Raw genomic sequence first — 24,755 nt, 5'->3', positions numbered from 1 at the left:
TGGAATGGAAAAACTGATCTCGAAGATGAAAGGATACGATGGTGATATATTATATCATCTCAGTCATTCTTTACGGCAACATAAACGGTGGAGATCGGGAAAGAGCGGTCGTACCCAGGAGAGAGAAGGGCGGTTTTGACGTGTGCGGGCAAGGAAGAATCTCCCAGATCGAGAGGAACAAGCGATTCTGTCAGTGCAAGAACCGAGCAATGACTATTCAGTTCTCGAAGCAGAACTGAGAAGCAGCACGGCCAAGGGGATAGAGTCCGGGCCTGGGAGTCGGAAAGACCTGACTCATCACCCCACCTCTGTCAACTGTCTGCTGTGTGACCTTGGGCAAGTCACTTCACTTTTCTGGGCCTCAGTTACCTCCTCTGTAAAATGGAGATTGAGACTTGGAGGCTTCTGTGGGACAGGGACTGTGTCCAACCCGATGTGCTAGTACCCACCCCAGCATTTAGTACAGTGTCTGTCACATAGTAAGTGCTTAACAAATACCATTATTATTATTATCCAATGGGCAGTGGGGCACCGGAGCAGGCAGGAAAACAAGGAGCTGGGGGTTGATGATCCCCATTCAACCAAACCCTGAATGAGAGTGAGCAGGGGGAGAAGTCAGGGAAAGAAAGAAAAGCCAATTTATTGGTCCATAAAAGCTGCTCCAATGATGACGATGATGATGATGGTGATACGGAGTCACCCATCGGGAGCCTTGGACAATTAATCAATCAGTGGAATTTACTGAGGGTTGACTACGTGCAAAGCAATATAGTCAGCTCTTGGGCGAGTACAATACAAGAGAATGAGCAGACACTTTCCCTGCCCAGAATGAGCATACGGACTAGAGGGGGAGAGAGAGGATGAGCTCGCTCCGGTCAGTCAATCATATTTATTGAGTGCTTACTGTGTGCAGAGCACTGCGCTGAGGGCTTGGGAGAGGAGAACACAACATTATAATAGACACATTCCCTGCCTTCAGTGAGCTTACAGTCTAGAGGGAGAGACAGATGCCAATATAAATAAATCAATGACAGATCTGGACCCAAGTGCTGTGGGGCTGCGAGGGGGGATGAGGGAGCAAGTGAGGGAGATGCAGAAGAGGAAAGGAGGGCTTAGTCGGGGAAGGCCTCTTGGAGGAGACGGGCCTGCAGTAAGGCTTTGAACGGGGGCAGAGTCTTTGTCGGATATGAGGAGGGAGGGCGTCCCGGGGCCAAGGCGGGACGTGGCCGAGAGGTCGGCAGTGAGGTAGACGAGATTAGGGTAGAGGGGGAAAGTTAGCATTAGAGAAGTGAAATGTGTGGCCCGGGTGGTAGGAGGAGAGAGGCAAAGTCCAGCCACAGAGACTTTGGGACTGAAAGCTTGGGTGCGAAAACTGATGCTATGGCTATCGGTTTTGCCGTGGGCTACCGGCCCTCTCTCTTCCTGCCTGGCATGTTGGGGTGGACCGTCAAAAAGTTAAGCAGGAGGGCAGGGGTGAAAAATAATAATGACGATACTATCTGTGGTATTTGTTAAGTGCTTAGTATGTGCCAGACACTGTTCTAAGCACTGAGGTAGTCAGGTTGGACACAGTCCCTGTCCCAAATGGGGCTCACAGTCTTAACCCCTATTTTCCAGATGAGGGAAGTGAGGTACAGAGAAATCATGTGACTTGCCCAAGGTCACGCAGCAGACATGTCAGAGCTAGAATTAGAACCCACACCCTCTGACTCCCAAGCCCCAGCACTGCCTGACTTCCCACAGTTTCACCCCCTCCTCCCCCGACCACGACGGCGAGGGGCGGGTCCGACCGGATGCGATGTCTCCATCGCCCGGTCTGAGGCCGAGCCACAAGGAAGGCACGGGTCGACCCCCAGTCCCTCCCACAATTCCCTGATTGCAGATGAGGAGACGCGGAGGCAGGCGACGAGACCGAACCGGCAATGCAAACACAGGTGGTAACAAACAATCATTGCGTGTTTTATGTGAAAATACACAGATAAATCAGGTTGAAATATTGAAATGGCAAGGGCCGGGGTTGGGGAGGGGGGCGGGAGGGAGAAACGTCGACTGCTTCTCGCTGTCCCCGCTCAGTTTCGTGGTGAGAAATCCCTTCCCCTCGCCCTTATTTTCCTCTAGCCTCTCCGCCTCCCGACAAACCCCGATGTCCCCCTTCCCAGCGGGTCTCCCTCTCCCTGCTGCTCAGAAGGGACTCGGGCTTTAGTGGTCTCTCAATGACGCCGAGTGACAAAATCTGCATTAAGTGAATCAACAAGGCCATCTCGGAAGAGGCCAAGTAGGAAATAACAGGCCCCATTGCCTAATGGGACTTATCAATTATGATCTCAGACCATATTTCTTTGAGGGGTGATTGTTTCACGGAGCCTGACATCTCATATAGCTTTAAATTACTCACAACCGGGACGGCTTACAAGATAGCAGTAAAATCGGGAGAGGATTGGGCAATGTAATTATAGTATGGAAATGATGCTGACCGTTCAAGCAGTGAGCAGACCTTGAATGGAAAACCCAGCTCTCCCCCCGGCCCCCCACCGCCCCCGCCCAGGCAACCGCCACCTCCATCCCCCATCCCCCCGGCTCGTCACAAAAGCCGCCGCACCTGAGAAAGTTCAAGATGAGGGATCGGCTCCTTGGGCCCTTCGTTAAGAGGAGTGTGTGTGCGTGTGTCCAGGGACAGCCCAGACTGGGATGGTCTGGGCCGGGCCGGGCCGGTCCGGGCCGGGATGGCCGGAGGGAGACTCCGACTGGGTGCGGGTCGGGGTACCGTGGACCGGGCGTCATCAGGGGTGTTCCGAATTGGGCGGGAGGAACACACCTCACCCCTGCTGGCAGAGGCTCTCTGTGGAGACAGATCCAACGGGGATCACGGGATCCCGGGCAGCCCTGCACGGGGAAACCCGGAGCCTGGAGACACCCGTTGACGCCTCCGGCATTAACACCTTAGACGCGGTCTTCCGGAATGAAATTCGGGGGCCGTTCTGTGGGAGTCCATCTTAGCTTTCCTCTGGGGGACCCCTGACTCGTTCCATCACTACAGCCCCCGCTCGGGACCCCGAGAGTAAGGGCGCTGCCTCCGAGCAAGGACACCTAGAGACTGGAGTCCTCTCTAGACCGTAAACTCGGGGGCAGGAAACGGGTCTGTTTATTGTTGCACTGGAGTCTCCCAAGTGCACAGTACAGTGTTCTGCACACAATAAGTGTTCAATAAAAACAGTGAAATAAATGAACGAACGAATGTGTTGAAAATTAAAACACCGGACAGAAAGACGTCCTAATCCGGCCCGGATCGGGGCCAGGCCAGCTGAAAACCGGCTGGTTAGGAATGAAAACGGACGAACGGCTACCGATCAATCCATCTGTGGTATTTACTGAGAGCTTATGGTGTGGAGAGCACTGTATTAAGTATTTGAGAAAATACCGTGTGATAGCTTGTGGTTCCTTCTAATTCCTACTGGTGACTTTTTATCCTTGGGCAAGGGCTGGGACAAGGGGAGGAGGGAAAATCAATCACCTTTTGTTATGGGCAGGGAGTGCTTAAAACAGTGCTCTGCACATAGTAAGCACTCAATAAATACGGTTGATTGATCTTTATGTGTCTTAAAGGGCAGGAGGAAACCTACCCATCCTTCAAGGAGATTTCTCCAGGGAACTGTAGCCCCTGCCCTGAACCTGCCACCGTGAGGAGAAGAGATGCTTTAGAAGGACTAACCTTCTGAGAAGCAGTGTTGCCTAGCGGATGGATAGAGCCCAGGCCTGGGAGTCAGAAGGATCTGGGTTCTAATCCCGTGCCGCCACATGTCTGCTGTGAGACCCTGAGCAAGTTACTTCACTTCTCTGGGCTTCAGTTCCCTCATCTATAAAATGAGGATTAAGACCGTGAACTCTATGTGGGACAGGAACTGGGTCCAACCTGATTATCTTGTGTCTACCTCAGCAGTTACAACAATGCCTGGCACATGGTAAGTGTTAATAATAATAATAATAATAAATAAATAAAAAGGAGTGGGTGGTAAATCATCAGAAGAAAAGCAGCAAGATGAGAGGGGTTCAGGGCAGACCACACAGGTGTCAACCAGTCCAGGTAGAGGATTGAGGAGTGGAGAAGTCATCCCTGCTGTGTGTTATCAGGTAGTTGTCTTTGTGTGTGTGTGTGTGTTGGAAAGAAATCAATTTCTGCCAGAGTTAGCATCAAGACAAAGATAAATTAAAGATCATGAAAGCTTGAGAGCAGGTGGGCAGAGGAGCATGATAATAATAATAATGGTATTTGTTAAGGGTTTACTATGTGCCAGACACTGTAAAAAGTGCTGGGGTAGATACAAAGTAATCAGGTTGGATACAGTCACTGTTTCACATGGGGCTCACAGTCTTAATCCCCACTTTCCAGATGAGGTAACTGAGGCCCTGAGAAGTGAAGTGACTTACCCAAGGTCCTAAAGCAGACAAGATGGCGGAGCTGGGATTAGGACCCAGATCCCTCTGACTCCTAGGCCCGGGCTCTATCCACTGGGCAACACTGCTTCTCTTGTCTGGATTCTTCTTCTTATGCGTGTTTCCAAACAGAGCCGTCACTAGCCTCTTGAGGCTTAAACCACGCAACAAAAAAAAGCAGACTCAATCAAAATAGAGCACACTGAGAGGAAGGAGGGGACCTTATTTGGTAAGAGTGACATCATGGACTAAAACTGAGATGCACCAAAAGAAATGCCAATGATGGACTGGTATTTATTGACCACTTACTGTATGCCCAGCACTGTACTACGTGCTTGGGAGAGTAATAATAATAATAACAATAATGATGGTGGCATTTGTTAAGTAGTTACTATGAGCCAGGAACTGTACTAAGCACGGGGGTGGATACTAGCCAATCAGTCCCACGTGGGGCTCACAGTCTTCATCCTCATTTTGCAGATGAGGGAATTCATTCATTCAATCGTATTTACTGAGTGCTTACTGTGTGCAGACTAAACTCTTGGGAGAGTACAATAGAACAATAAACCGACACATCCCTGCCCACAATGCGCTTAAAGTCTAGAGGGAGAGACAGACATTAATAAACATAAATAAACTGCGATTACGTACATAAAGGCTGTGGGGCCGGGACGGGGGATGAATAAAGGGAGCGAGTCAGGGCGACGCAGAGGGGAGTGGGAGAAGAGGATGGGGGGGGTCTCTTGGAGGAGACGGGACTTCAATAAGGCTTTGAAAATGGGGTAGAGTCACTGTCTGTAAGATCTGAGGTATTTCAGGCCAGAGGGAGGACGTGGATGAGGGGGTCAACGGCAAGACAGACGGGGGAACTGAGGCACAGAGTGTGAAGTGGCTTGCTCAAGGTCCCACGGCAGACAAGTGGCGGAGCTGGGTTTAGAATCCAGGACTTTTTGACTCCCAGGCCCGTGCTCTATCCACTAGGAAACACTGCTTCTCAAAAAACAACAGAGGTAGCCGACACCTTTCCTTGCAACGAGGGTCTTGCCGTCTAGGCGGGGAGACCGACAATAAAATAATTTCTGGCTATGGACAGAAGTGCAGTGGGGCTGAGGGGGGGCGGGATATAGAGTGCTTAGATCAGTCAATCCGTGGGGTTTATTGAGTGTTTACTGCGTGAGGAAGCAAAGTACAATAGAAGAGATCCTAGTGCAGAAGTGATACAGAAGGGAGAGGGAGGGGGGGAAATGAGAGTGTAGTCAGGGAGGGCCTCTTGGAAGTGAGCATTTTCATCGTGACTCTGAAGGTGGGGCGGGTGTCACATGTGAAGTGGGAGATACACAGAGAAGGGGGCTAAGATTGGAACGGTGTGATGTTTATTTTAGACTCGCCCAGAGGATATAGTTTCAGTTTGGAAAACTACGGTGTTCCTTGGGAACCGGGAAAGTTGGGCTATGGCACTGGGAATGCCAAGGCTGCTGAGCTGTAGAACCATGATCGGTGAGACAAGTGGGTTAGGGCCCTGGGAATACCAGAGATGATGGGCCAGAGCACCAGGAATGCTGGGAATGCTGGGAAAGCCGGACTATGGGCACCAGGGATGACAGCAATGCTGGGTTATTTCACTGGGAATGATGGGAAAGGCGGGAATCGCAGGAATGGTGGGAATGGAGACAGACAGCTCTCTCATGGGATCCATGACTCCTTAAAGTTGGTCTCCTTCCAAGATAAACTCTAGGGGTTAAACCAGATTACGGCTCTTTGTGGGGGTCCTGCATCAGCTCCCCCGCTCACACAAAAGCTATGTCCAACTCGAATCACAGGTGGTGCAGGATGGGGCTGAGAGGCCTCTGGGGTCAGGTATTTAGACCAGAGGAGGAGAAGTGGAAGAGGAGGGTGAGAAGAGTAGAGGAGGAAAGAAAGGAGGGTGAGAAAGATAAGTGGAGGAGACAAAGGAGGGCAAGAGAAGAGGAGGAGGAGAGAGAGAAGATGAGAGGAAAAGAGGTGAAGAGAAAGGAGGAAAAGGAGAAGTGGAGGAGGAGAGAGAGGAGGGTGAGAAGAGAAGTAGAGAAGAGAAAGGAGGGTGAGAAGGAGAAGTGGAGGAGAAGAGAGAGGAGGACAAGAAGTAGTGGAGGAGGAGAGAAAGGAGGGCGAGTTGGAGAAGTGAAGAAAAGGAAGGATGAGAAGGAGGAGCAGAGGAGGGGAGAAGGAGGATGAGAATGAGAAGTGGAGGAGGAGAGACAGAAGAACGAGAAGGAGAAAGAAGAGGAGAGAGAAGAGGGTGACAAAGAGAATCGAAGGAGGAAAGAAAGGAGGGTGAGAAGGAGAGAAGGAGGATAAGAAAGAGAAGTGGGGAAGAGAGGAAGAGGAGGAGAAGGAGCTGAGTGGGAAGTGTTTCCTGGGGCCTGCTGGAGGTGGCCGCTTCAGCGCGCGCACCCGCTAAACCCCACCCAAAGGTTAAACTGCCTTCGGGAAAGTGTGTTCGTTAATAAATCGCTGTTTATCAAAGGCCCTTTATGGGAACCTGCAGAGCAAAGACCCTGGCACCCCTCACGTCCCCCATCCCCCACCAGCAGTCCTCGACCCTCTCCCTCCGTGGACAAGCGCGAGCAACTGAGCCAGTGCTGACAAATTGGCGATCAAAGTTCACCGTCCCCGAGGCCCCCTTAAAACGCCCGGGACGCAGGACTCGGGGGCCGGCCTGGCCGGACGCCAGTAGCCAGAGAGGCAACGGGGGAGAGGGCCGTGGGCCCGGGGCTGGGAGCGGAGGCAATCACGCTGAGAGCCCGTCGGGGAAGCTCTGACTTTGAAACAGAGCCCAAACAAGCATCGCGTTGGATTTCCAATGATGTCACCGCCGATCATTAGCGTGGTAATTACAGTGAAAGCCTTTCGCGAGTTTATCCTCTGAAGGGTCATTAATGCAATCCAACCGCACCAGTAAATGTCTCATTAGTCTTATTTTAGACTTATGTATTTTTCAGGACTACAGAATTTTAATCGTCTGTTTTTCCCCTTCTCTGGCATGAGCATCTAGTCCACCCTGCGTAACCTCCAACAATAGAAAGCCCTTTTCTTGGGGATGCAGATCGTCCACCGAGGAAAGGAAGGTCCGGCGGGGATTCCGTGGGAAAAACGGAAAAGAACAGAACCAAAGACCCCGGAGTCCCTTGTTGAACCGGCCACTTCCTTCCCCTGCTGAAAGCTTAAATCTCTCCTCCTCTTTGTCGTCTCTGCTAGTCAAGCACTGTTCTAAGCCCTGGAATAATAATTATGGTATTTGTTAAGCACTTACTCTGTACCAGGCACTGTTCTAAGCACTGGGGTACATACAAAGTAGTCAGGTTGTGCCACGTGGGGCTTACAGTCTTAATCCCCATTTTACAGATGAGGTAACTGAGGCCCAAAGAAGTGAAGTGACAAGTGGCGGAGCCAGGATTAGAACCCATGACCTTTTGACTCCCAGGCCCGTGCTCTATCCACCGCTCCATGACAAGACTGTTCTCTGATACAGTCCCTGTCCCACTCGGGGCTAACGGTCTAAGGAAGATGGAGAACAGGTAATGAATTCTCATTTTACAGCACAGAGAGGTGGAGTGATTCACCCTAGGTCACGCAGCAGGCAAGTGGAGAAGCAACATAGCCTAGTGGATGGAGCATGTGCCTGGGAGTCAGAAAGGCCCTGGGTTCTAACCCCAGCTCCACCACTTGTCTGCTGTGTGTGGCCCTGGACAAGTCACTTTGCTTCTCTGTGCCTCAGCAGTGAGGACTTTGTGCTCGACGCAGAAGGGAAGGGGAACCACTGGAGGTTCTTGAGGAGGGGGGAAACTTGGTCTGAACGGGGTCAGGAACCGACACGGAGGAGTTGGGACTGGCCCTGCTGCCGTGATCCGGGCCAGCCCAACTCTCTCGCTTCCACCGGAGGTGATCCTGTTGGGCACGGAGTGCCGCGAGCGAGCAGGTGGACAGGGGTGCAGCACATGGCAGAGGGCAGAGGAGGGTTTTGCCCATTTTAGCCCACTTGTGGCAGAACGGGGACTCAAACTTAGGACGTTTCATTTTTTTTTTTTATGGCATGTGATAAGCGCGTACCTCCTCAAATCCGTCAATCACTCTCTCCCCCTTCATAGGCCCATCTCCTCCAAGAGGCCTTCCCTTAGTTCCCCTTTCCACTTCTCCCACTTCCTTCTGCGTAGCCCTGACTTGTTCCCTGTGTTCGTCCCTTCTCCCAGCACCACAGCACTTTTGTACACATCTGTCATTTATTTATTCATATTAATGCCTGCCCGAAAAACAAATGGATTTTAGAACAAATTAAACCAAAGTGGTCTTTGAAGGCCAAATAACTCGACTTAGATTAGCATATTCTGGACACCTAATCAGGAGGACTGACTCTCTGGAGAAGACACTAATGCCAGGAAAAGTCCAGGGAAAACATGTAAGAGGCAGATCGGCAGCTAGATGGATAGAGACCATAACCACGGTAACGGAAGAATCGTGAGAAAGGTTGCGAATTATGGTAAAGGACAGGACGTTCCGGAGAAAACAGATCCTTGGAGTTGCTAGCCCAAGGTCATATAGTAGGCAGAGTTGGAGCCGGGACTAGAAGCAGGACTTCTGATCCCCAGGCCCGGGCTCTTTCTTCTGGACTGAAAGCTCACTGTGGTCAGGGAACCCATCTACCCATTCTGCTGTATTGTACGCTCCCAGGCGTTCAGTACAGTGCTCTGCACACAGTAAGTGCTCAATAAATGCCGTGGATCGATTGATTTCCACTAGGCCACGCTGCTTCCCACTGGGGTGTAATAATAATAACATTAATAGAGAGGCGGGAGGGGCCGGACCCTCACAATCCCAAGGAAATCTTTCCTTCTTTTCTATTTCCTATGATGGGGCCATTCGATTCTTTCATTCGGTCGTATTTACGGGCACTTACTATGTGCAGAGCACTTCTCTAAGCCCTTGGAAGAGTACAATAGAGCAGACAACAGACACATTCCCTGCCCACAACGAGCTTACAGTCTAGATGCCCTAGGAAAACACATCAGATCTAGGTCTCAGACAGATTCCTTAAAACCTATTAAAGTCACAAAGCCCTCCTCGATGGCTGACAGATGAGTCTTGCCAAGGGGAGGGTGGTTGCAAATGGCGACCGGGGCCGAGGCGATCAGCCACGTAAGACAGGAAGCTCCCTGGGCAAGGGATTGCTCCTCGTGACTCTGTTGTACTTTGCAAGTCCTTAATATAGTGTGTTGCATTCAGCAGGCACTCGCATTGTGGTAAGTGGTAAGCACCTACTATGTGCCACACACTATACTAAACGCTGGGGTGGCTACGAGGTACTCGGATTAGACCCAATCCCTGGCCTCTTTCCTCTCAGGGTGGCACCTGGAGAGTTTCCAGTCCTCTACCAGTCGCGACTGTGGGAAGGAGAGTCAAGCAGAGCCCTGTCCGCTCCTTTCCTAGCTTGGCCGGTGGCTAGCGAGTGGCAGGCCATCGGCTACAAGTCCAAACTCACCCGTGCTGGGCAGCGGCGGCCCGGGGGAGAGTCGAGGGCGGAGACTCGAGTTGACTGCGCGGAAGGAGGCGACGGTCAACCCTTTTTGGATTTTGACCAAGAAAACTCTCTGGATCCACTACCCAGGATGATTGTAGATGGAGGCGGGGCGTTCCGGGAGAGATGTGTCCAGGGCGTCGCAATGGGTCGGACACGACTCGACGGCGTAAGAAGACAACAACCACCACAACTAGTACTAGTAAAAAACCTCTCCCAAATCCCCTGGCAGAATCAATCAGTGCTATTTATTGAGCAATCACAGTGTGCGGAGCTCTGTACTGAGCGATTGGGAGGGTAGAATACAAGCACAGACCCACAGACCCATTTCCTGCCCCCGATGAGTTTATTATCTAGAGTTCTCTGACTGCATTCTTTTCCTTGCTCTCTCCCTGAGCGTCAAAACGTTAAACAGTGCGCCTCTTGTGACTGGGCAAATGTAAACGTCACGAGACTTAATCCTAACCACCGGTAGTGGATCTTTGATCCCTTTAGACTCACTTGAAAAAATCCTATTGCAGTTTAAACAACCCTAGGCAGCAACTCCTAACCATTAACTCTAAGGCTTTCAGTGACCTCTCTCCTTTCTACTTTCTGCTCTCTTCTCCCACTTCCCTCCAGCTCACACTCTTCGTTCCTCTCACGCTAACCTGCCCGCTGGGCTTTGTCTCGGTTGCCGCCAAACTCTCGTTCTCTGCCTGGCATACTTCCCCCCTCAGGTCACAGGTTCTAATCCCGGCTCTGTCACAGGTCACTGAGCCTGTGAGCCCCACATGGGACAGGAACTGTGTTCAACCTGATTTGCTTGTAGCCACCCCAGGGCTAAGTACAGTGGCTCGCATGTAGTAAGGGTTTAGGAAATATCATCTTCATGAAAATAATAATAATGTTGGTATTTGTTAAGCACTTACTATGTGCAGAGCACTGTTCTAAGCGCTGGGGTAGACACAGGGGAATCAGGTTGTCCCACGTGGGGGTCATAGTCTTAATCACCATTTTACAGATGAGGGAACTGAGGCACAGAGAAGTTAAGTGACTTGTCCACAGTCACACAGCTGACAATCTGCTATACCACTACTCTGCCCAGTTTCAGAATGCTTCTGAAAGCCCATCTCCTCCAGGAAGCCTTCCCTGATTAATTTCAAATCTCTCCGCTTTTCATCCCCCCTTCTCCCACGGCAGTCTTTTCGTGTCACCAAAACACTTAAGCGCTCACTAGCCCAAGTAGCGCTGATGTACGCATCATAACTGGTTGAGGATTTCCTCTCGTCCGTCGTATGCTTTAGCGCTGGTCTCCCCCATCAGACTGTGAGATCCTCAAAGACAGGTATTGTGTTTATCAACTTACTGTCCTCTCTCGACCGCTCGGCACAGTGCTCTGCACATAGTAAGCTCCTTGCGGGCAGGAATCGCGCCAACCGTTTCATCTCCACCCAAACGCTGAGCCCAATGCTCCGCACACAGGCCGAAAGATGGGGGCGGGAGCCGGGCAGGCGATCTCCAGACCCTTCTGCCATCACCGCAGCGGCCCCGCTGCAGTGAGTCGGCAGGATTCAATTAGCACGCGCAAACCGAGCTCTGCCTCGCAGGCTTTGCTGCATGGGAAACCCGGAGTTGTGAAGTGATGGAAATCACCTGTGACTTGACCTTCACTAATGACAGATCGTGCCCGCACAGACATCATCTGCAGAGAGCCAGATGCCTGGAGCCTTACCCGCCGCTGCCGGGAAGAGGGGAGATTCGAATCCCCCACGAGCGGGGCCGGGAAATCTCCCCCGGGGTGACTTCGGGCTGGGTCAGGGGAATGGTGTTTGGAAGCAGCGGAGGGGCAGAGACGGGGCGAGAGATGATTGTCCCACAGGCTTCCTCCGGGGCCACGGTACCTGCTTGGGGTGCCATCCTGCGGCGGCCACTTCGGGTGGCCGTTCTCCGTCCGACCGTCAGCTGGTCCCATCCCCGTCCTATCCATCGATCGGTCCATGGTGTTCACTGAGCGCTTACCTTGTGCAGAGCACTGTACTGAGCACTCGGGAGAGGACGCCGCAACAGAATTAGCAGACACGTCCCCTGCCCACGATGAGCTTACAGTCTAGAGGAGTAGATTGGCGTAGTGGATAGAGCACAGAGAAGTGAAGTGACTTGCCAAGGTCACCCAGCAGACAAGCGGCAGAGCCGGGATCAGAACCCCGGACCTTCTGACCCCCAAGCCCGGGCTGTAGCCACTCTGCCGGAGGACAGTGTAACAGAATTGGCAGACACGGTCCCCGCCCACAACGAGCTTAGAGTCTAGAGAGGGAGAAAGGCATTAAAAAGAAAGACGTAAATAATGGAGATAAGCGCTGAGTGGCTGAGGGAGGGGTGAATAAAGGGAGCAAATCCAAGGGCAAGGGAGATACAGAAGGGAGTGGGAGAAGAGGAAATGAGGGCTTAGCTGGGGAAATTGTTTTTAATAAAGATTTGAAAGTGCTTACAATCTGTTCTGCTCTGTTCTGAGCGCTTAGGTGAGCTTGCAATCTAGAGAAGGGGACAGACATTAATAGAAATAAAGAAATTACAGATAAATAAGTGGCGTGGGGCTGAGGGAGGGGTAAACGTACGGAGCAAAACTAAGTCCAAGGGCCACGTAGTCGGGGAGTGGGAGAAGAGGAAATGAGGGTTTAGTCGGGGTAGGCCTCTTGGAGTCGGTGCGCCTTCAATAATAACTCCACACGCAGAAGCGCTCCATAAATATCACCGATTGACTGAGATATTGGACGAATACAGCAGACACCATCCCTGCCCTCGAGGAGCTTACCTTGTACTGGGTGCAGAACTCTGTGCTAAGTGCGTGGGCGAGTACAGTGGAATCAGAGGACCCGATCTCAGCCCTCAGAAGCTGACACGCTAACGGGGAAGACGCTAAGCATAGGAGGAGGGGTGTGGAGAGATCGTGGCTTACTGCAGTTGGGTTCAAAATCTGAACAGCGGACAAGGGGTGGAGCCCGGATTAGAACCCAGGTCCCTCTGACCCCCAGGCCCGGGCTCTAGCCACTAGGCCACACCGCTTCTCCAAGCACACTGTCCTGCACATAGCTGGGGTTCCATAAAACACTTTTGGTTGACTGTGGGGTATAAGCTTCCTGTTGCAAGGACTATGTCTGCTAATTCTACTGTGCTCTCCCACATGCTTAGCACAGTGCTCTGCACATGGTAGTTGTTCAAAAAAATCCTACTGATTGACGGGTGATTGAGGGAAAACATTTTTTGAGGGTTTGCACTTCTTTCCGGTCCTGATTCTGAGGGACACTGGATTCATTCCATCACGGAGTGGTTGCCTGGGGCACCATTAATTCCCAGATTTCAAGATACAAAGTCAGTTAATTCTGACGTGTATTAAACACTACGCAACAAGCACTGAGCTAAGCGTTGGGGTAGCTACAGAGGGAGCCCTGTCCCACATGGGGTTCGCAGTCTTAGAGGGAGTGAGGACAAGGAGTTTATAACCATTTTACAGGTGAGGATGTCAAGTGGTTTCCCAAGATCACAAGAGAGACCAATAATAATAATTTTTAATCATGACGATGGTATTTGTTAAGCGCTCACTATGTGCAGAGCACTGTTCTAAGTGCTGGGGTAGACACAAGGTAATCAGGTTGTCCCATGTGGGGCTCACAGTCTTCATCCCCATTTTACAGATGAGGTAACTGAGGCCCAGAGAAATGACTTGCCCAAAGTCACCCAGTTCATAAGTGGCAGAGCCAGGATTAGAACCCATGACCTCTGACTCCCAAGCCCGTCCTCTTTCCACTAAGCCACGCTGCTTCTCCAATGGGAGAACTGGGATTAAAGAGCCCAAGTCTGGGAGTCAGGAGACCTGGATTCTAATCCTGACACCGCCACTTAACTGCTGGGTGGCCTTGGGCGAATCACTTAACTGCTCCATACCTCGGCTTCCTCAGCTGGAAAAATCACGAAGAAAATATGTCCCCTGGTATTTATTCCGGCACTTAGGATGGTGCTATGTACACAGTAGGTACTTAATAATTATCACTATGATGATGATGACGGCAGTGACTGCGTTGAGTGATTATCTCTCCGGGTGTACCTGGCGACTTCGTTAGGGTACTGTTTTTTTAACCGCTACGCGTCCCGCAACGTACTGCACGCTGGGGGCAGATACAAGATAACGGGTCCGGACACCGCCCCCGTCCGAAGCGGAGTTTACATTCCAAAGGGTCAGGAGAACAGGGATCTACTCCCCGGGAGAAAACGGAGGCCCAGAGAGGTCGTGTGACTTGCCCAAGGTGACTCAGCAGGGCAGGGGCAGAAGGGGGAGCCTAGAACTCACTGGTCCCAACTCCCCGAGGAAGGCCCTTGCCATCTGGCTACCCTTTCCCTGGCCGTTGGTCCGGATATAGAGGCCGGATTGGAGGGACAGGCTGAGTCCTGTCCATCGCCGGCTGTTATTTCAGGGCTGTTCCTCCTCTCTTTTCTCCTCCTCCTCCTCCTCCTCCTCCTCCTCCTCCTCCTCTTCCTTCTCCTTCTCCCTTCCCAGGGTCCAACCGGGCAAGCCCCCTCCACCCCGACCCCCTCCCCGCCGCCAACCCCTCTCACAAATGCGCTCCCGTAAGTGATGGAGGAACGTCAAACTCGGCGAAGACTGATGGACAGCCTTGCCGGCCCTGACATTTTCCTCCAGATATCTGGATTTCCATATATTTGAAAACCTAATATAAACAACAGAGAGGAAATTTGCATTTCGGGCAGCGAGGAATGAAAAATGGAGGCAGGGTAATGTATCGCCGCTCGGAGAAGAAGGATGACACAGTGGTGGAGGCGAGTGCACTCGACAGCAGCCAATCGGATTGTGGCAAACTCATTTCCTGGCAGAATATAGGGTTTCATCTGCTGGAACATTTAATAGGCATCAGAGAAAGATCACTTCCTCCTCTCACTGCCACTGGAGCTGCCTCTTTCCTGCTTTATTTTTTATTTTTTATTTATTTTTTTTTGCCATTTGATTAAACCCTTTATGGGGTTTTAATACAATATGTATGATCCTCGTGGAAACAAATAAATTGTTAGGTCCTTTCTGGATTCTAAGGATCTCTAATGGTTATGTATGTTTTATTTATATTTTCATAGAGACGTTAAATGGGTGATGTGTAAAAATATGCCGCTAAAAGAGCTTCCGATTTATCGCTCCTTAAGAGGACGGCGTCGGGGCTGGGTTATGGAGTTAATTTCCCGGCGTGCGGAGGGGCGGCCGGGGGGCTCGTGGAAGACGTTCTTGGGGTCGGAAGAGGGCGGCTGGGCCCCGGGCGGCATCAAGGTGGAAAAGCAGGGGGGCTCCCCTCTCCCAGGGCAAGAGGAGGGACCCCTGATCCCCACCAGAGCCAGCCCCGAGGGGGTGTCTCTCCCAACCCTCCACTCGGGGCTCCGACAGGTGTGGATCAAGTCCGGAAGCGGACAGCCAGAGGCGAGGCCCCTCACTGGACTGGAATCTCAGCATGGGCAGGGAATGTGTCCGTTATAGTGTTCTATTGCAATAAGAATAATAATTATGGTATTTTTTAAGCACTCACTATGTGCCAGGCACTGTACTAAGAGCTGGGGTGGGCACAAGCAAATTGGGTTGGACAGAGCCCCTGTCCCATGTGGGGCTCACAGCCTCGATCCCCATTTGACAGATGAGGTAATTGAGGCCCAGGGAAGTGACGTGACTTGCACGAGGTCACCCAGCAGACAAGCGGCGGAGCCGGGATTAGGACCCACGACCTTGTGACTCCCAAGCCCGGGCTCTACCCACTAAACCACACTGCTTCTCAGGGTACAGGAGATAGGGTACAGACAGAAGATTGGACTCCCCAGACAGCCTGCCGTCACAAAACATTTACTGGCGTGCTCACGTTGCGTTCGCCTGAACGCACAACCTGGTCCTCCGACTCCGCACGAGTATCAAAATAATAACCGTTGTGCCCACGAAGCGCTTACTACCTGCCAAACACTGTACTAAGCACAGGGGTAGGTACGAGATCATCACACCGTATGCCCAATGAGGCGTGTTGTTAGAAGGCTGTTCCCTAATTCCGCGACGGTGTCCCCTCCTCGTGTAATCATAATAATAGCTGTGGTATGTGTTAAGCGCTATGTGTCAGGCACTGGAATAAGCGCTGTGGTTGGTACGGGATAGTCAGGTCCGACACGGTCTCTGCCTGATGTGTTGTTCAGGCTCTAAGAGGGAGGGAGAGAAGATGTTGAATCTCCCTTTCACAGAGGAGGAAACCGAGGCACAGAGAAGTGAAGTGACTCGCCTCAAGTCCCTCAGCGGGCTAGTTGCCCGAGTCGGAATTAGAACCCAGGTCCCCTGCTCCCATCTGACTCCTAGGCCTGTGTTCCATCCATTAGGCCACGCTGCTTACGTGCTGACAGGGGAGAGAGGGGTTGGGGAATGGCGGGGGGGCTGTGTGAGGGATCAGGACCTCTTGGGAAATCGGACTTCAAGATGGGCCCCAAGCCTCCTTCGCCCTTGATAATAATAATAATAGTGGTACTTGTTAAGCGCTTACTATGTGCCAGGCATTGTCCTAAGCACTGGGGTAGATACAAGTCAATCAGGTTGGACATAGTCCCTGTCATATATGGGGCTCCCACTCTTAATCCCCATTTTCCTGATGAGAGAACTGAGGTCCAGAGAAGGGAAATGACTTGCCCAAGGTCCCACAGCGGGCATGTGGCAGAGCCGGGTTTAGAACCCAGGTCCTTCTGATTCCCAGGCCGGGCTCTCTCCACTAAGCCATGCCGCTTCTCGGCTAAGGGATGCCGTCCTCGGTAGTTTGCCAGGTTGGACGGCTCAGAGGCTCCCCCCGCCCCCCACGGCTTCCGGCTAAGCCCTTGGGAGCTGTGAGTGCAATCTTGGGCCGCCTCCAACGGGTAATGTGGCCCTGCAGACAGGCTCTAATGGGTCCGAGGTGGCTACCGGGACAAAGATACAGAAAAAGAGGCTGCGGGGCCAGACCTCCAGGCCGAACTCCACTCATTTCCCTCCATTATTTCTCAGAACAAGAGCACGCTCGCTCCTATGCAAGAGAAAACCCAATCATTCCTCTTCCTGCGATCGTCTAATTCGTTATGGTATTTGCTCGTTCATTCATTCATTCATTCAATCGTATTTAATAATAATAATAATAATGTTGGTATTTGTTAAGCGTTTACTATGTGCAGAGCACTGCTCTAGGCGCTGGGGTAGATACGGGCTAATTAGGTTGTCTCACGTGAGGCTCACAGTCTTCATCCCCATTTTACAGATGAAGTAACTGAGGCACAGAGAAGTTAAGTGACTTGCCCACAGTCACCCAGCTGACAGGTGGCAGATCCGGGATTCAAACCCATGACCTCTGACTCCCACCCCAGGCTCTTTCCACTTTCCGCTTAGCATGGGGAAAGCACTGGACTATGCGCTTGGGAGAGGTCCATACAACAATTAACAGACACATTCCCTGCCCACAGCCAGCTTGCAGTCTAGATGGGGAGTCAGAGTTGCTTATTAGGTGCAAGTCCCGTACTAAGCGCTGAGGCAGATTCAAGATCATAGGGTTGGTCACAGTCCCTGTCCCACAAGGGGCTCAAGGTCTTAATCCACATTTCAGAGATGAGGGAACTGAGGCCCCTTATGTGACTTGCCCAAGGCCACATGGCACGTGAGTGGCAGAACCGGGATTAGAATCCTAGGCGTGTACTTTCTCTGCTAATCATAATTTTGGCATCTGGTAAGCCTTTACGATGTGCCAAGCACTGTACTAAGTGCTGAGGTGGATACAAGCGACTAGGGTTGGAAACGATCTCTGACCCACGTGGGACTCACGGTCTCGATTCCCCATTTGACAGATGAGGTAGCTGGGGCACAGAGAAGTGAGGGGACTCGCCCAAGGTCACGCAGCAGACGCACAGTGCTTCTAACAGCGAGTGGGTGGACAGCCTGAAGCCGACTGGGAGGTGCTTCGTTTGATGCGGGGACACCGGAAGCCAATGGAGAGGACATGTGGGCTGGGCGATGTTTCGAAAAGGTGGTCACAGAGCCGTGTGAAGTCTAGACTGGATCTTAGAAAAGCAGCGTGGCCTAGTGGACAGATCGCGGGTCTGGGAGTCAGAAGGATCTGGGTTCTAATCCCGGCTCCGCCACTTCTCCGCCGTGTGACCTTGGGCAAGTCACTTCCCTTCTCCGGGCCTCAGTTCTGCCATTTGTAAAATGGGGATTAATAATAATGACAGTCATAACAATAACTGCGGCAGTTGTTAAGCACTGACTATGTGCCAAGCACTGTACTAAGTGCTGGGGTGGATACAGGTAAACCAGGCTGGACACACCCTCTGGGGGACTGTGTTCAACCCAATTATCTTGTATCTACCTCAGCGCTTAGTAGAGTGCCTGCCACATAGTAAGCTCTTAACAAATACCCCAATTATTATTAGCTGAGAGTTACAGCCCCTCTCGGGGTCCCAGTGAGAGAATTTCCAGCCCTCTACCAGTCTCGACTGGGAGTCAGAAGGACCTGGGTTTTAATCCTGGCTCCGCTACACGTCTGTTGTGTGACCTTGGACAGGTCATTTCGCTTCTCTGCTACCTCATCTTTAAAAAAATGGAGATTAAGAGTGTGAGCCCAATGTAGGACAGGGACCGTGTCCAACCTGATTAACTGGTATCTACCCCAGTGCTGAGAATAGTGCTTGGCACATAAGAAGTGCTTAACAAGTACCAATATCATTATTATTATCAGAGTTGGTACGCATATTCCCTGCCGACGGTGAGCTTGCAGTCTAAAGAGGGAGACAGACATTAAAATAAATAAGTAAATTACAGATGGGGACATAAGTGCCATGGGGCCGAGTTTCCTCATCTGAAAAATGGAGATTAAGACTGTGAGCCCCATGTGGGACAGAGACTGTGTCCAACCTGATTAGCTTGGACCTACTCTAGCACTTAGAACAGTGTTTGACACATAGTAAGCTTTCAACAAAGACTATCATTATTATTATTATCATCGTCATCATTCAGTTAGGGGCTGCTTGCGTGTGTGTGTGTGCAGACGCATGTACGAGGCACACATGGATTTCCTAACTGAGTTTGTAGGCTTCTGCTATGTCCTCTTGGATGAAGATTGAGAAGCAGCGTGGCCTAGTGGCTAGAGCTCGGGCCTGGGAGTCAGAAGATGTAGGTTCTAATTGCGGCTCCACCACTTGTTTGCTGTGTGACTTTGGGCAAGTCGCTTCCCTCCTCTGGGCCTCAGTTCCCTCATCTGGAAAATGGGGATTAAGACTGTGAGTCCCATGTGGGACAGGGACTGGGTCCAACCTGATTAGCCTGGATTTACCTCAGTGCTAAGAACAGTGACTGGTACATAGCGAGTGCTTAACAAGTACCATAAAACACACCCTCCTCCCCTCCAAACACACCCACACACCCACCGAATTTCAGAACCCTCTGGGCCCTGAAATGCAAACGCTATCCTTACTGTATAATGGGTGTTCAATCAATCTTGGCTATGGTGTGGACACCAAAGATGTGATAGGGATGTATGATTCAATCATGGCACCTCAGGCCCGGATCACTTCCACTAGACCTTAATCACTGAATTATCAGGTTTCTTGGGAAACAGATTTTCCTGGGATTTCCTGGGTCTTGTGCTTCCATTGGATCAGGAATAACTCAGAGATGGCACTGTTAGTCCCTAGCTTTATCAACCTGATCCAGCACTTATTTATTTATTTTTGAGTGGTATTTGTTCAGTGCTTACTATGTGCTAGGCACTGTTTTAAGTGCTGGGAGAAATAATTGCGGTATTTAAGTGCTTACTATGTGCCAGGCACTGTTCTAAGTGCTGGGGTAGATGATTGCTGTATTTGTTAAGCGCTTACTATCTGCCAGGCACTGTTCTAAACGCTGGGGTGGATACAAGCGAATCGGGTTGGACACAGTCCCTATCTCCCAAGGGGTTCACAGTCTTAGTCCCCATTTTGCAGATGAGGTAACTGAGGCACAGAGAAATAAAGCGACTTGCCCATTTAAGGAGCCGGCATTAGAACCCAGATTCTTGTGACTCCCAGGCCCGTGCTCTAGCCACTACTCCACACTTCTCCCACATGTCGTGGAGCCGGGACTAAAGTCCAGGTCTTTCTGACTTCTGAGCGCTCTCCACTAGGGCATGCTGCTTCCCTTGCCCTAGGACCTGCCTGAAGCATAAGAGACACATTGTGTTGCTGAAGAGGATGAGGAGGATGGTGTGGATGAAGATCTAGCCGTGGGAATCCTTCACCACCAACTCCCCCAAATCCTCCGTCCGTCCCGGAGTCTCTCCCAAAATTTTTCCTGTTGATAACCCCACTGCTAATTCATCACCATGGTAAGAAACTTAACAGAGAATACACCAGGGACTGTATAATAATCATTGTGGTATTTGTTAAGCGCTTACTAGGTGCCAAACACTGCTCTAAGCAATGAGGTAGATACAAGATCATCAGGTCCCACACAGGGCTCCCAAACTAAGAGGGAGAACGATTAGCGAATCCCCATTTTGCAGATGAGGGTACCGAGACACAGGTGAGTTAAGGGACTTGCCCAAGGTCACACAACAGTTATGTAGAGGAGCTGGGATTAGAACCCGGGTTCTCTTCCTTCCAGGCCTGGGCTCCATAATAACAATAATAATAATGTTGGTATTTGTTACATGCTTACTATGTGCAGAGCACTGTTCTAAGCCCTGGGGTAGATACAGGGTCATCAGGTTGTCCCACATGGGGCTCACAGTCTTAATCCCCATTTTACAGATGAGGTAACTGAGGCCCAGAGAAGTGAAGTGACTTGCCCACAGCCACACAGCTGACAAGTGGCAGAGCCGGGATTCAAACCCATGACTTCTGAATCCCAAGCCCATGCTCTTTCCACTGAGCCACGCTGCTTCTCTAATGCCCTACCGCGCCCAAGAATCCTTCTCCTAATCAGTGAGTAGTATTTACTGAACACCTACTGTCTGCAGAGCACTGTACTAAGGGCTTGGGAGAGTGCAACTGAGTCCGTGGACATGCCACCTGTCTGCTGTGGGACACTGGGCAGGCCACTTCACTCCTCTGGGTTTCAGTTACCTCACCTGTTAAATGGCGACTGGGACCATGAGCCCCGCGTGGGATGGGGACTGTGTCCAACCCCATTTGCCTGTATCCATCCCAGCACTTGGTAAAGTGCCTGGCATACAGTAAGTGCTTTACAAAAAACACAATTATCATTATTATTATTATTATCATTATTAGGATCCCTTCGCTCAAGGAGCTGATGGTGTACTGGGCATAGAACACGGTACTAAGTGTTTCGGAGAGACAAGAGAGCCAGTTGACCCACCCACCAGGTTCACTCTACTAAGAACAGGATTGTCTCTATCGGTTGCCGAATTGTACGTTCCAAGTGTTTAATACAGTGCTCTGCACACAGGAAGCGCTCAATAAAGAATGACTGAAAAACCACTTTGCTGAATACACACTAATAATGGTATTTGTTAAGCGCTTACTACCAAGCACTGTTCTAAGCACTGGGGTAGATACAAGGTAATCAGGTTGTCCCACATGGGGCTCACAGGCTTCATCCCCATTTTACAGATGAGGTAACTGGGGCACAGAGGAGTGAATGGCTTGCCCAAGGCCACACAGCAGAGAGAACAGGAGAATCAGTAGACAGGATCCCTGCCCTCCAGGAGCTTAGAGTCTAGCTGGCTCCCTGCTCGGCTCTTTGGGCCAAGATCCCGGAGCGGCACCGGCTGCGGTCTGCCCGTCCTCACCCCGATCTCTACCGCACCCCAACCTCAGCCAGCGGGGACCCATCCCGCCTTCCTTCCCGCCCCCAGCTGGCTTCGAGCTTTCTAAGTTCGCGGCAGAAACGATGACTCTCATCACCACTTGAATTTAATTTAAATGGTTTTGCTTCTGCTTTCATTTTATCGGCAGCCATTAGATCCCCCTTTGCACCTCTGGCATTTCCTTAATAGTCTTTTGACTCATCCGCTCTCAGGAGGAGAAACATTTTTTACAGGAACAATACGGAGTACCAGTTATAAAATCCGTCGCCGGGTGATAAATGCGGAGGACTCGTATTCTTTTATTGAAAATCGTCGTCTTTCAAATGTTTAACAGATTTGTAAAAATAATTTCTCCGAAAGGTTGCCATTCCGCCGCGTGGCTTAGGCAGGGAGGGCCGTCCTCTAAATCAAGCCTCTTGGTCACGAGCCTTGCCAGGCAGGGCAAACCAAAGTCATAACTTTCTCTCTCTCTCTTTCTGTCTCTCTCTGTCCCTCCCTTTCACTCTCCCTCCCTCTTCCTCCCTCCTTCTCTCTCTCTCTCCCCCCCTACACACAACATCGCTTGGCTCCCAGCCAGCACCGTTCTATTTTCCAGGACAGTTTCCCTGACCCTTGGGTCCTTCAGCCACAACAGAGGTGGCTGCTGCCCGAATTGAGGCGTGAAATTATGAAAGAATGGAGCAGCCGTCCTTCCAGTTGTGCTAAGGCCTCAGATGTGAAATTGCCATTTTTTTTCCCCCTTATACCGGCCTGTCGCGCGCCGGGCGGAAAAGATTGTATTTATCACCTGTCAGGGTTTGGCAGAACTGAGTTACGTGGAGCAGGACAGCATAAAATTATCATACACAAGCATGAAATTACAAAATCGCTCGGAACTGAACAACAAAATTATTTCATTTCAGAGGGAGGCCATTCCATTTTTTAGCTCTGACACCTCCGGCTGCCAAACTTTGAATTGAAATTGAGTGTGAGGTGCATGGAATATAGACAGCAATAACAAGCAAAGGCATGTAAACTAGCCATGCAAATACACTACATTAATGGCCCCAGAAACCTCCCACAGGAGATGTGTAACTAAATAAATGTCACATGTCCCAATAACTCAACTTTTCTTACACAATGCGAAATGACTTGGGCCGCGTTCCGGACTCGTCCGGTGGACGAGTCGCCGGGTGACCGCGGAGCTTCCTCCTAAGGGGGGTTCTCTACCGTGAGGGTTGTCCCTCCTCGTACCTCCTCCTCCCCACCCCCTCCCCAGTTTTTCTGGGCGACTGCCCTGTCTCCATGGTCTTCAAGGAGGAAGAGATCGGCTCTTTCGCCTTCCGCTTCCCGGCTCGCTCTCTTCTCTCCGAACCAGCCCAACTTCTCGTCGGACCTCGCTCCCGCCCCTCCCTCCCCGGAGAACTTCCTCACCCCAATCCGAAAGATCGCACCCACCTTGTTTAATAATAACAATTATGGTATTTGTTAAGCATTTACCACGTGCAAGGCCCCGAACTGAGCGCTGGGGTGGACACGAGCAAATCTGGGTAGGACACGGCCCCTGTCCCACGTGGAGCTCACAGTCTCAATCTCCATTTGCCTCTGAAAAACCCACCTCTGCCTAAAGGCCTTGTCCTCAGAACCTCCAACCACCACTCCGATTCTGTCGATCAATCGACCGATCGATGGTATTCATCGATCGCTTGCTGTGGGCAGAGCACTGGACTAAGCCCTCGGGAGACTAGAACAAAAGAACAGGCACGTTTCCTGTGCCAGGTCGTTCCCTTCCTCAGCACTTGGGTGAGATGGACGATCAATTGCCGGTGCAGCATGGGGTTCTGAGTTTCGTCTCGGTGAATAATTTTCTGCCTGTTGCCTCTCCGAGAGTGGAATATCCTGGAGGGCAAGGAACATGCCTCGGGTGGGTCAGCTGTCCTTTTGCAGCTTGGAGGGGATTGCTGGAATCCCGGCCAGTCTTACCAGAGAAGCACCGCCTTCTCCCCTAGTTCTGCTCACCTCCTGATCCGGCTCCCCGGGGCCCAGGGCTAAAAAGACACCTTCGTCCACCTAGAGCAGAAACTCTCAGGGCATCACGCTTCCCCAGACGCCCGGCCCGGCTGCCTGAGAGGCGGCTAAGACTCTCAACGGCCCCGTCCAAAGCATGCTGACGAGAAGCAGCGTGGCCTAGTGGATAGAGCCCGGGCCTGGGAGACAGGACCTGGGTTCTAATCCTGGCTCTGCCACTTGCCTGCTATGTGACTTCGGGCAAGTCACTTCACTTCTCTGGGCCTCGGTTACCTCCTCTGGAAAATGGGGTTGAAGACTGTGAGCCCCCTGGTGGGACAGGGACTGTGTCCATTTTGATGAGCCTGAATCTACCGCAGCGCTTCCCAAACTGCCTGGCATAGAGTAAGTGCTTAAGAAATAGCATTTGAAAAAAGAAAACCAACAAAGCCTACCTTGTTCTTCATCCGTTGGATGGGGAATTGGCTGCAGGCATTCCTTTGGTGGCAATTCACCCCGCTTCATTTTAAGAACCGGGGCGGGCCCAGGGAAATGAGGGGCCATGTTTACGGTTGCCATGGGGATCCACATGATTGACGGTCACCTGAGAGCACAAGGATGGGATTTATTGAGCGCTTTCTAGGAACCGAACCCTGTGCTAAGCACTGGGGAGGTTTCAGAATCACAGGTTGTATACATTTACAGATTTCCACCGCCCCAACGCCGGGGCTCACAGAATAGAAGGAAGAGAGAAGGGGTACTAAATCCTTGTTTTACAGATGAGAACTGCATCTGATGTTATATTGCACTCTCCCAAGCGCTTAATTCAGTGCTTTGCACAGAGTAAATGCACAATAAATACGATTGAATGAACACAGAGAGATTAAGTGATTTGCCCAAAGTCACACAGGAGGCAAGTAGCAGAGCTAGAACTAGAATTAGAATCCGTTTTGCAGATAAGAAGA

General features: G+C 51.2%; 1 protein-coding gene across 1 annotated transcript in view; it reads right to left on the bottom strand.

Annotated features, from left to right (window-relative positions):
• TPST2 (tyrosylprotein sulfotransferase 2) overlaps positions 1–24,367 on the bottom strand; it is a 210,536-nt gene extending 186,169 nt beyond the window's left edge. The window contains exon 1 of the mRNA XM_029049102.2: positions 24,246–24,367. The gene's annotated coding sequence lies outside the window, so the exon portion shown is untranslated. The remainder of the gene's footprint in view (positions 1–24,245) is intronic.
• Positions 24,368–24,755: the final 388 nt, after the last annotated feature.

Source organism: Ornithorhynchus anatinus, chromosome 21 (genome assembly GCF_004115215.2).
Source record: "Ornithorhynchus anatinus isolate Pmale09 chromosome 21, mOrnAna1.pri.v4, whole genome shotgun sequence".
Classification (NCBI taxonomy): domain Eukaryota; kingdom Metazoa; phylum Chordata; class Mammalia; order Monotremata; family Ornithorhynchidae; genus Ornithorhynchus; species Ornithorhynchus anatinus.
This window is presented reverse-complemented; position numbering and strand designations above follow the sequence as displayed.